Source organism: Macaca nemestrina, chromosome 17, assembly GCF_043159975.1.
Source record: "Macaca nemestrina isolate mMacNem1 chromosome 17, mMacNem.hap1, whole genome shotgun sequence".
Classification (NCBI taxonomy): domain Eukaryota; kingdom Metazoa; phylum Chordata; class Mammalia; order Primates; family Cercopithecidae; genus Macaca; species Macaca nemestrina.
The window spans coordinates 53,607,559-53,619,044 of record NC_092141.1 but is presented as its reverse complement, the minus strand read 5'-3'; the positions used below and the strand labels follow the sequence as shown (position 1 = coordinate 53,619,044).

The following is an 11,486-nucleotide window of genomic DNA, read 5'->3' as shown; positions in this document are numbered from 1 at the left end:
TCAGGCTTCAGTTTTTGTATGTATTGTGACAGATAAGAGAAAATCTCTATGTGTTCTTGAGTTGAACAGCTGACACAATGGGTGAGATTAATGGTCATAGTGCTCTTGGTGAAAAATATGAAAACACATGAATTCTGCAGTTGTTGTAATGGGGAGCTTGTGAGATGTCAGATTTGGCCCCGAGTGAAAGATGTAGGAGAGGTCTTTGTTACGCAAGTCTCTGGCATTTATTGGAACTGACTTGAACAACAAAATAAAAGATCTAAAAGCACTTTGGGAATAGGTATGCATCATTCTGAAAGGGTATTACTGACGATAATGAAACTTCACGATAACAGTGACTAAGCTAATAAATGCAGCAGAAGGCTATGATCTCATGAATATTCACTGGTTGCTCAAGTGTAAACCCAGGGTCCTCAACCCTACTTGTGTAGCCATGTGCCCATTTTGTAGAGGGGAGCATCAAGATTTGAAGAGGTTAAATATTTGCTTTACATTATGCAATTAGGAGTTATGATTGGCACTTAGGGATGCCGAGGAGGGTGGATCACAAGGTCAAGAGTTCAAGACCAGCCTGGCTAACATAGTGAAACCCCATCTCTACTAAAGATACAAAAAATTAGCCTGACGTGGTGGTGCACGCCTGTAATTTCAGGTACTCAGGAGGCTGAGGCAGGAGTATCGCTTGAACTCAGGAGGTGGAAGTTGCAGTGAGCCGAGATCGAGCCATTGTACTCCAGCCTGGGCGACAGGGCAAGACTCTGTTTCAAAAAAAAGAAGTTATGATTGAGCCTCAGGTCTGTCTGACTCCAGCTGTTAACTGCTATGTTCTAAGCTCTACTATGGTCAGGAGATATTCCTTGAGCACATTTTTCAAGGTAATATGATAAACACCGTAGGGAAGAGAAATCTTAATCAGGCATGGTATATGTCCTCGCCAAATTTGCAGGGTACTAGAAAAGTACTAATTTCCTATAATGCATAGTGGAAAGTGATAAGAAAACAACGAATTCAGGGATGGAGAATTCACCTTTCAGAAGACTGCATGGAGGATGTGGCAGTTGAAGTAGGCTGTGAAAAAGGGGTAAGATGGGGCTATACTGAACCAAAAGGATAAGAATAGAGAGGAAAGAGGCAAGTGTTCCAGGTAAGAGGCAGGGCAGGAACAAAAATGAAGAGGTGGCAAATGCAAGGCAGTTTTTGGAAAAGTTAAATGGCCAGTTTGATGGGACAGAGAGAATATGTGTGGAAGTAGAGAAAATGCTGAAAAAAAAATACAATGCAGATTTAAATAGTATGGGTAATCATTATAGCTAATATTTGCCCAGCACCTAAAATGTGCCAGGCACTGTCCTTGGGGCTTTAAATTTATTATCTCACTGAAAGATTTCTAACTAGACTGTGAGATTGATCTTATTCCCACCCTCATTTTATAGATAGGTCTATCTGTAAACTAAGTTATCAGTTTATCTGTAAAATGGGGGTGGGAATAATACCACTCTCGCAGTCTAGTTAAACAAGTTATTTAGAGTAGTAACTTGTCTGTCTTATGAAGATTACTGGTGAAGCTGAAACTCAAACACAAATTTATCTAATGCTAAAGCTCTTATTCATAAAACCATATGGTCACCCAGTAAACATTACTGTTGATGCCAAATAAACTCTGCTTCAGAGCCACAGTTTTGATCCACTGGTCTTATTTTTTTTCCTCCTCTGATTTATACATGTCTGATATATGTTGTCATTTCTCTGCAAACTTTCAGAGGACTAGGAGGGAAGACTAGGCTCTAATTTCATCCTAGTGGAGAAAGAAAAAAGAAATGGAAAGTGAGTTTAATTACTCTTTGCTAAAAAGCCATCTCTTCTCCCCATACTTAACAATATTAAGATTAGGTCTTCACATGCTGCTGTAAGAGAATGGACTCATCCATCATTAGATGTATCCTGGAAAAGGGACTGAGGGAATTTTTCCTGAGGCTCTGGATAGTATATCACTTGAGGCACCTTATAAGAAGGGATACTGTGCTTGGCTTTACACAGGATTGCTGATTTAGGATGACCATACATCCTGGTTTGCCGAAAGCGGTCTTTATGTCTATTAACCTGGCATAATTATTAATGGCACCATCTTTACTCCCAAGTTATAAGCGTTTAGAAGATAAATTATATGGTTTCTCTACTGAAGGTCAGAGTAATGAGAGGTTAGAGCAGCTCCCAGCCCCATTGCCTTGAGTGAGGTTTCTGTCTCACAGGGAGTTGCAGCCAAGAGTCTGAAGGATTCTGCTTCTTCACAGTCTGGATGAATAAATAATGCCATAGGGATGTGAGCCCTACCCGTTACTGAATGACTGCTGGTGTCCTTGGCTGCTCCAGAGATAGTAACATCAAGTAGTCTTCCTGGCATTTGAGGGGATGAACTCGGGGTAGGAGAAGAGGAGAGGCTGTACTCATCCATGAAGTCAGCAGTTTGGGGAGTAGGAGGACATGGGCTAAGAACTTCAGTCTCGGGGGATCTCCTTGAATTAGGGTCATGTAAAGGGAGACACATTGTGCCTTGGTGATAGAAGGCTCCTTAGTGAGGCATTTATAAAGCCCCTGTTTAATCTCAGGAAGAATGTACCTGTGTTGGAACAGTTATTCATAGTTATTGAAATTTCTTAGGCCAAAAATTAAAAAGTGTATAGATGACCACGTATCTTGGGTCACTACTTAACTTGGCAGGCTTTATTATTATTGATGATTTGGAGGCTATTTTGTAATGCAATTTATTCAGAAGATATTTATTGGGTACCTACAAGATGTTGGGCCACTGACTGAGATTGTAAGAAATAGAAACTAGAATAAGATAATGTTGTTCTTACTCATAAAGCTCATTCTCAGCATTGACTACGATACACCATTTAAGGAAATATTTAAAAATACCCCCAACAATACTATATGTTGTTTATGGAAACATTCATATATAATGAAAGTACAAAAACATGCATGAGAATGATGCAACAACTTTTGGATACTGGTTAATCCTAAAGGGGGTGAGAGGAAAGGAAAGGGATCGGTTCCAGGCTTTAGCTGTATGAAAAGCATTTTATTTTGCAGGAGGAGAGGTAGTGGGGGTGGGGAAGAGAGCGACACCTGAAGCAAAAATAGCAGCATTTTAGCATCCATTATATCTTATTTAAATCTGTTAAATCTTAAAATATACCAGTGTAGTTTTCTAAATGCCTGAAATATTTTATAATTAAAAATTAAAGTAAAAAAGTCCAGGTGCGGTGACTCATGCCTGTAATCCCAGCACCTTGGAAGGCTGAGGTGGGCAGATTACCAGAGGTCAGGAGTTCAAGACCAGCGTGGCCAGTATGGTGAAAACCCATCTCTACTAAAAATACAAAATTAGCTGTGCATGGTGGTGAATGCCTGTAATCCCAGCTACTCGGGAGGCTGAGTCAGGAGAATTGCTTGAACTCGGGAGGTGGAAGTTGCAGTGAGCTGGGATCACACCACTGCACTCCAGACTGGGCGACAGAGTGAGATTCTGTCTCAAAAAAAAAAAAAAAAAAAAAAAAAAAAAAGAGCAAAACTCTGTCTCAAAAAAAAAAAAAAATAATTAAAGTAAAATTGTACCCAATAAATGTATACAACTATAATTTGTCAATTCACAATTAAAAAAAATAAAATTTACAACAGCCTTCTAAGGAAGATAGACCTGTTAAAATGGGTGGTCCTTTTGTCATCACAAAGGCTTTTCCACAAATGAGCTGTTGAAGAAGAGAGATGGAAGGAGGAAGAGTGGGCAGAGAAATGGGTGAGGCTGGGGCTCCTGGGGCCATGGAGTCTATGAAAAATCTGCAAGTGTGGTTGGACCATTTCACAAAAAGGGATGTATCTATATGCAATTGAAGTTGTGTGAGATTCTCTACTGTGAACCTCTTCATCTACTCACATACATGGGCCTGGTGAGAGTTGTTTTTTAAACTGAGGGAGGTGTCAGGTTCTTATCCTTGGTGATTCTGGCACAGAAAGAAATAGCATAGCAGGCACAGAATCAATGAGCTACACAGTTGGTTAGCCCAGTGGAAATAGTAGTTGAGAGTCAGAGTAGACCAAAAGGATCTACCTCTTGAAGAATTCACAGACAACTTGAGGAGGACTTTGGATCTTCACAGGGCAGGGCATAAGCGTGAGTGGAATTGAGGCGATCTTCCCTAAAGCTGAAGAGCAGGGAGATCTCAGTGGACCCTGGGTGACGTGGGACTCAGTAAACCCTTCAATGACAGTCATGAGTGAAACTCTAGGAAAAGATAGGGAAGATATTTTCATTAAAAAATTTGTGGATACATAGTAGGTGTATATATTTATGGGGTACACGAGATGTTTTGATGCAGGCATGTAATGTGAAAAAAGCACATCATGGAGAATGGGGTATCCATCCCCTCAAGCATTTATCCTTTCAGTTGCAAACAATCCAATTACACTCTTTATTTTAAAAGGTACGGTTGTTATTATTGACTATAGTCACCCTATTGTGCTATCAGATAGTAGGTCTTATTCATTCTTTCTATTTTTTTTTTTTTTTTTACAAGGTGGGGATAGAAGAAAGGCAGGGATAGATAAAATGTGAAGGAGACAGAAAGAAGGAAGTAAGAATAAAGGCAAATGCGTGTGACCAGAACTTGGAGAGAGGCACTTGGGGTTCCCCGAGGTCTCACTGAGGGATGCTTGAGCAAGAAGCAGCCATCCAGCTGGTCCTTGCTGGCTGAGAACATCCCCAGGTCCTCATGGAGCATGTACAACAATAGAGGACTTAACTGTCCATACCCATTTGTGTCCCAAAGGAGATGGTGTTGGAGCATGGTGGCTGGACTTATCCACAGGATTTACTTTGTCCTGCCTTTCAGACTGGGCCACCAGGTGTTTTTTTACAAGGAGTCTCCCACCTGCAAACATACCAGGTACTTTCTCCAAGTTGCTGATTTATGACCACAAAATGGGCTGAGGTTCACAGTCCCTTTAACACTATAAACAAGAAAGTAATAACCTAGAAACACAAAGGAAGAGGAGTTATATTTTGCCATCTGCTGCGGTCACTGACCAAACTTTAATCTTTTTATTTTCTAGGTCTAGTGTTAGCGGGGGGCAGGTAGTAGCTTAGTTCCTAGATGGGGAAGAAATTGGGTCACTAGCAGATGGAGTAAAGGGGTGAGATGATGAAGGAGGGGTGGGAAGAGGGAGGAGGCAAGAGCCTGGAGGACTTCAAGGGAGGAGAATCAAAACAGGTTTCTTGGAAATGAAACTGCTTCCCCACAAGAACAGCCTGATGTGATAAGAGCAAAGTAATGAGAAACAGACAGCTCACATTTCCCTGGAAGTGCAGAGCCAAATAGCAACTGGATTTTGGCTGTTCCCAGATCATTGTATTAACTTAAGTCCCTCCCCAAGCCCCGAGTGGGAAATAGGGTGGGGGAACCTGTCTTCAAAGGCTCCCCACTGACTCCATGGCAAAGAGCTCAAAGCCTTGGAAACAGCAAACTCTCCTCCCTCCACCTTCCAACCAATATTGCTCTTACCAGCCTTACAAATACGGGGTGAACAGTCCTCCCTCAGCCCAGTGGGTCCTTCTTCCAAATCCCCTGTCCTGTGTCCCCCACAGCTGCTTCACTAAATCATCCAGCTCAGAAAGAGCTGTCCACACGCTTGCCACTTATTCTCTTGCTGTGTGGTGGGCTTGTCTAATTTTAACAGGCAGAAGGTAAGTGGAGTCTCCAATTTCATACAACTCGCTGGGAGAGGGCCTCATTCCATAGCCCTTGTTCAAAGGAGTCAGTGGTGGGATTTGACGTGGGACCAAACGGATTACCCCTCCCACCCCCTCCTAACCCAGTGTTTTGGCCGAGCTCTCCCCAGGCAGGATCCCCAGAGCTTTCTGCCACTTGTAGCAAAACAGTCTGACTTCTTGCACCATCAAATGACCATAGTTTCTGAAACCTGGCGGGAGCAGCCTGCTTCTTCGCCAGCTGGAAAGGGGAAGGGGCAGGTCTGTAAGAAGAAAGTGAGACCTTGACTTCAAGCTGAGAGATCCATGGACCTGAAAAAAATAGGGCTTTGTTCTCACCCAGAGTCCTCATCAGCGCCTAAGAGCAAAACTAGGGGCAATTCCAAAGCAGAGACAGCTATGCAAAGGCAAAGATGGACATCTGTCACTTCAATGAGAGCCCTGCTGAGGAGGTTAAAAGAATAAGAAGGGGCTGGAGGTGGTGACACACATGTGTAGTCCCAGTTACTTGGGAGGCTGAGGTCAGAGGATCGCTTGAACCTGGGAAGTTGAGGCTGCGGTGATCATGATTGCGCCACTGCACTTAAGCCTGAGAGACAGACTGAGACCCTGTCTCAAAAAAAAAAAAAAAAAAAAAAAAAAAAAAGAATAAGAAGGGGTAGTAATGTAAATTTCCCATGTTTCCTGGAGACTAGTTCCTCCACAGGGTTTCCTCACTTGATCCAAATGGCCTCTAGATTTCCTAGTCCTAGATCCAACTTGGTGGAACATGAGCTGTCTTTTTATTTTGTCATGGAGCACGCGCAGCGTATTGTTTGAGTTCAGATTGCATGTGAGTGCTGAGGGCGCTAAGTAATGAGCTGGGTGCTGTGGGGGCTGTGGAAAGAACTGAAGACTTGACCTGCGGGCTAACAGGAGAAGAAGGACACATAGATTGATTTACAAATGGCTTCATTTAGACTTACAAAGATGTTCAGATGACTGCAAATTAAAAGGAAAAGCAGGAGTACAAAGAAATCTATGTATTGAACACTTAAGAATTATACAAGAGTCTTATCCACTAGAATTAAAACTCTGTTAGGTTAGGGGTTTTGATACGTTTGATTTCTTGCTGCATCCCCAGTGCCTAGTATTCTTCCTAGGCATACTGAACATATTAGATACTCAATAAAATTAATTTGAATGAATACATCTATACCAGCACCAAATCTTCTTTCATAGTAATGCTTGTTAGAAATATTTTCTAAATTTTCTTTATTTACTTATTATTTTTTATAGATAGGATCTCTGTCTGTCACCCAGGCTGGAATGCAGTGGTGTTATTATAGCTCACTGCAGCCTCCAAACTCTGGGACTCAAGCAATCCTCCCTCCTCAGCCTCCTGAGTAAGCTGGCGCATACCATGCTCCTGGTGCATACCACCACATCTGGTTAATTTTTCAAACATTTTTTGTAGACATGGCATCTTGTTTGTTGCCTAGGCTGGTCTCCAACTCTTGGCTTCAAGCAATCCTCCTGGTTCAATCTCCCAAAGTGCTGGGATTACAGGCATGAGCCACCGTACCCGGCCTTCTAAATTTCTTGTAATTTTATAGCAGCCGGAACAGACTTAGACAATTGTAATCTTAAGTCACAACGGCAATATGCATCTTGCAATGCCAGACTCCGGTGTTGCTAGATACAGCCCAGCAAAGGAATATTACATGGCAATTAGTTTTGCATTCAAGAAGAGGCTGTAAATCTGTTCATTCAACTAATATTAATTGAGCTCTTACTTGAGCCAGGCACTCTATCCCGCTGGAGTAAGCCCTCATTGTTCCTTCCCTAATGGAGACTCCAGTCTGGTGGAAGTGAGAGGCATCATTACTTAGTCAAATGGATGAATATATCATTACAAATCATAATATAATGACAATGGTAGCTAACATTTACTGAACACGTAACTGCATGGTAGGGATTGTGCTAAGCATTTTGCGTGTGTTATTTAATATTCTTAAAGTTGAAGTAGCCGGGTAGCCAGGTGTGGTGGCTTGTGCCTGTAATCCCAGCACTTTGGGAGGCTGAGGCGGGCGGATCGTCTGAGGTTAGGAGTTCGAGACCAGCCTGACCAACAGGGAGAAACCCAGTCTCTACTAAAAATAGGAAAACACTGAACACTTGTTGGGATGAACTGCCTGCAGAGAGGAGCTACTGTCTCTGCTAGGAGCTGAACTCTTGTCAGGACATCCTGACTACAGAGAAGAGCTGCCCACTGTGGGTCTTCTCTGAGCTATTCTATTGCTCAGTAAAGCTTCTCTGCGTCTTGCTCACCTTTCACATGTTTGCATACCTCATTTTTCCTGGTTGCGAGACAAGAACTCAGGACCCACCAAATGGCGAGACTAAAAGAGCTGTAACACAAACATGGCTGAAACATGCCCCTTGCTCACCACGTTGTGGGTGAAGAGGAGAGAAGAGCTGCAGCCCTTCAGGGAGCCCAGACCTGGGAGCTCCCTGAGTCAGGGCTGTGACTCCCTCTTTGGGGCCCGGCAGTTCCTGGCATCTCCAAGCTTCCAGGCGCCACTGCATTCCCTGGTGCCAGCTGGGGAAGCTGCTTGCGGTGTGCCTGGTCCAGCCACAGCCTCACAGAGAGCCAGTGCCCATGCTGGCACCTGGAGCTGCCCTCCCTGTGGCAGCAGCAGACATGTCTGACTATACAGTGACTGGACCCCAGGCTCGCTCACACACCCCTCGCTGCTCTCCCATGGAGGTGTGGGATCCAGGCTGGTAGCATGAGCTGAGTGCAGCCTGCCAGGCCAAAACAGAGGAAGAAGCCCAGCAGGCCTGAGTAAAACTCGGGCAAAGGCGTCGCTGGCCACAGGTTTCTAGCCAGAAAAGTGACACCCCAAAGACCTCACAATAGTAATTTACATTCCCACCAGCAGTGCATAAGCATTCCCTTTTCACTATATCCATGCCAAGATCTCTTGGTTTTTGACTTTTTAATAATGGCTGTTCTGGCTGGGATAAGGTGGTGGCATATTGTGGTTTTAATTTGCATTTCCCTGATGAGCATTTTTTTCATGTTTGTTTGTCATTTGTATGTATCTTCTTTTGAGAAGTGTCTATTCATGCCATTTGCCCACTTTTTGATGGGATTATTATTATTATTATTTTTCTTGCTGATTTGTTTGAGTTCCTTGTAGATGCTGGATATTAGACCTTTGTCAGATACATAGTTTGTAAGTATTTTCTCCCTCTCCACGAGTTGTCTGTTTACTCTTTTGATTATTTCTTTTGCTGTGCAGAAGCTTTTTAGTTTAATTAGGTCCCACTTATTTACTTTTGAGTTTGTTGCATTTGCTTTTGAGGTCTTAGTCATAAATTCTTTGCCTAGGCCAATGTCCAGAAGAGAAAAGCTAGTATATTTTTGAAACAGAAAGTTGGTGAATGATGTAATGGTGATTAATCCTATGGCCCATCATGCTCAAATACAAGAGAACCAATGCCACAATTAAAATATAAAACATAACATTTACTTTTCCATTCTTAACTTTAAGATTGGTAGTTTAATATCAGTGAAACAATATTACCCATCACATTAAATTAATGCCTCTGATTTGAACTTCATCAGATAAGTAGAGTTTGACATATTGATTTTATATAAATTCGAGTATGTTATATTGTTGTATAAGTATGAAGAGCTTATACTTGTTTTATATTTGTAGATATTTAAGAAACCTTATGATAAAAATAAAATACTGTAAATCAACACTAGTGATTTACACTAGTGTCTGTGAAACTTTTTTCCCCTCTTTATAGGAGACTATTTGTTACTGAATTTTGAGAAATGATGAGAATATTATTTTAATTTTTCTATATCAAAATTACTCATCAATGATATAATGACTGGCACTACATACCGATGACTGTCATTTGAACCAATAATCATTTCGAAGCTCTCCCCTTCAAATGCATAGTGCATATGAATAACATGTATGAATCTATCTATGCAATACTTTTAGCTTTGAAATGCATATTCACTATAACTGCATTTATCAACATTTTATCTAAAATATACTACATTTCTACTATGTTTCATGTACATACACAAATTACGTCACTGAATTATAACAATAGCCCTATGAAGTATACACTAATATTGGACCCATTTTATTGGTAAGCAAGGTGAGGTTCAAAGATAGTAAGTGAATTGTTCAAGGTTATAGGGTTAGTGACACAGAGAAGGGATTAAACTGGAACAATGTGACTCTCTATATGTTCTCTTAACTATCAGTTTTTGATACCTTGTCCTTTAGTAATACCTATAATTTGTGTATAGATTGATTTTCTCCATTAGACTTGAACTCTTGTAAAGCAAAAATAGTGTCTTAATTTTTACAACTTTAATTACAGCATAATTCACATATCCTATAAATCGCTCATTTGCATAATTCAGTGGTTTTGTGCATATAGCATTATTACTCTGTATAAATTGTGATTATATATAATAAAATCTGTCATTTGTTCATTTTAAGTGTACAATTCTGTGACATTAATTCCATTTAAAATGTTGTGCAACCACCTTGCTATCTATTTCCAAACTTTTTCATGACCCCGAACAAAAACTCTGTAACCATTAAGCAATAATTCCCTATTCCCTTCTTCCCCAATACCCTGGTAATCTCTAATCTACTTTCTTTCCCTATGAATTTGCCTAGAATGGTACATTATTGATCTTTATTCCCCATTACCTTGAACAAATGCCAAACATGTAGGAAGTGGTCAATCCATATTTGTTAAACCATGAAGAATAAAGACATGTTGTCCTTGCATCTTTGCCTAGACTATAATTTTTTTAAATCCTCCTCATTCTTCTGCACCAACATTCCTTCTTATACCATCTTCATTTACAACCCAGTTTATTAATTCTTCCTCTCTAGGCAACTATCCTCTTGTCCATGCCCTTATGCTGTATCATCCAGAAATATATGACATACTGCTTCAGATGCACAGAGGTGAATGAGCTGGTAAAACAGCCAAAGATGCTGAGATAAATGCAAAAGGCTCCCACACAAGTAAATGAATGACCATGACTAAGGGCATCCCACATGGGCATAGATGATTAAATAGCAAGTCCCTGAACTGCTATCACTAGAAGGTATAGAAAATGAATTTTCTGTAAGAGTTTACATCTTTAAGCAGTGAGAGATGGATTTTCATGCCGAACTCATCCTGAATGTCACTCTCTCTCTCAATAAAAGCCATGGAGGTAACCAACAACCTCTTGTTCTACAGTACAGAACAGAGAAGGGCAAGAGGAGGAGGAGGTTTAGCAGAGAGGCAGCACTAGGACACGTTGTTTCTGAAGTGATTTACGAATGATAAGTAGAAGCAAGCAGTGAATACAAAAAGAAAATGAGAGGAGGTAGTTCTTCCAGTTGTTTAAAAAGAGAGAGAGAGAGAGAGAGAGAAGCAACAGCCACAGCTTGTGTTCTGCTGAGTGCTTTGAAGGTGAACTCTTCCTCTAGAATTTCAGACTTTTAGCAAGAGCATAGTAGTTGAAACTACAGAAATGATGTTGATACACTTAAATTCAGCACTTTTAGCAGCTGCACATAGATAAATAATATTCTGCATTTTGTATAAAGCCACTGATAGAATAAAGTAATAGTGGCCAGGCGCGGTGGCTCACGCTTGTAATCCCACCACTTTGGGAGGCTGAGGCGGGTGGATC

The 11,486-nt window shown here is 41.2% G+C and overlaps 1 protein-coding gene across 15 annotated transcripts in view; it reads left to right on the top strand.

Moving 5' to 3' along the window:
- PCT (phosphatidylcholine transfer protein) overlaps positions 1 to 11,486 on the top strand; it is a 304,249-nt gene that overhangs the window by 733 nt on the left and 292,030 nt on the right. The gene's annotated exons all lie outside the window — the stretch shown is intronic.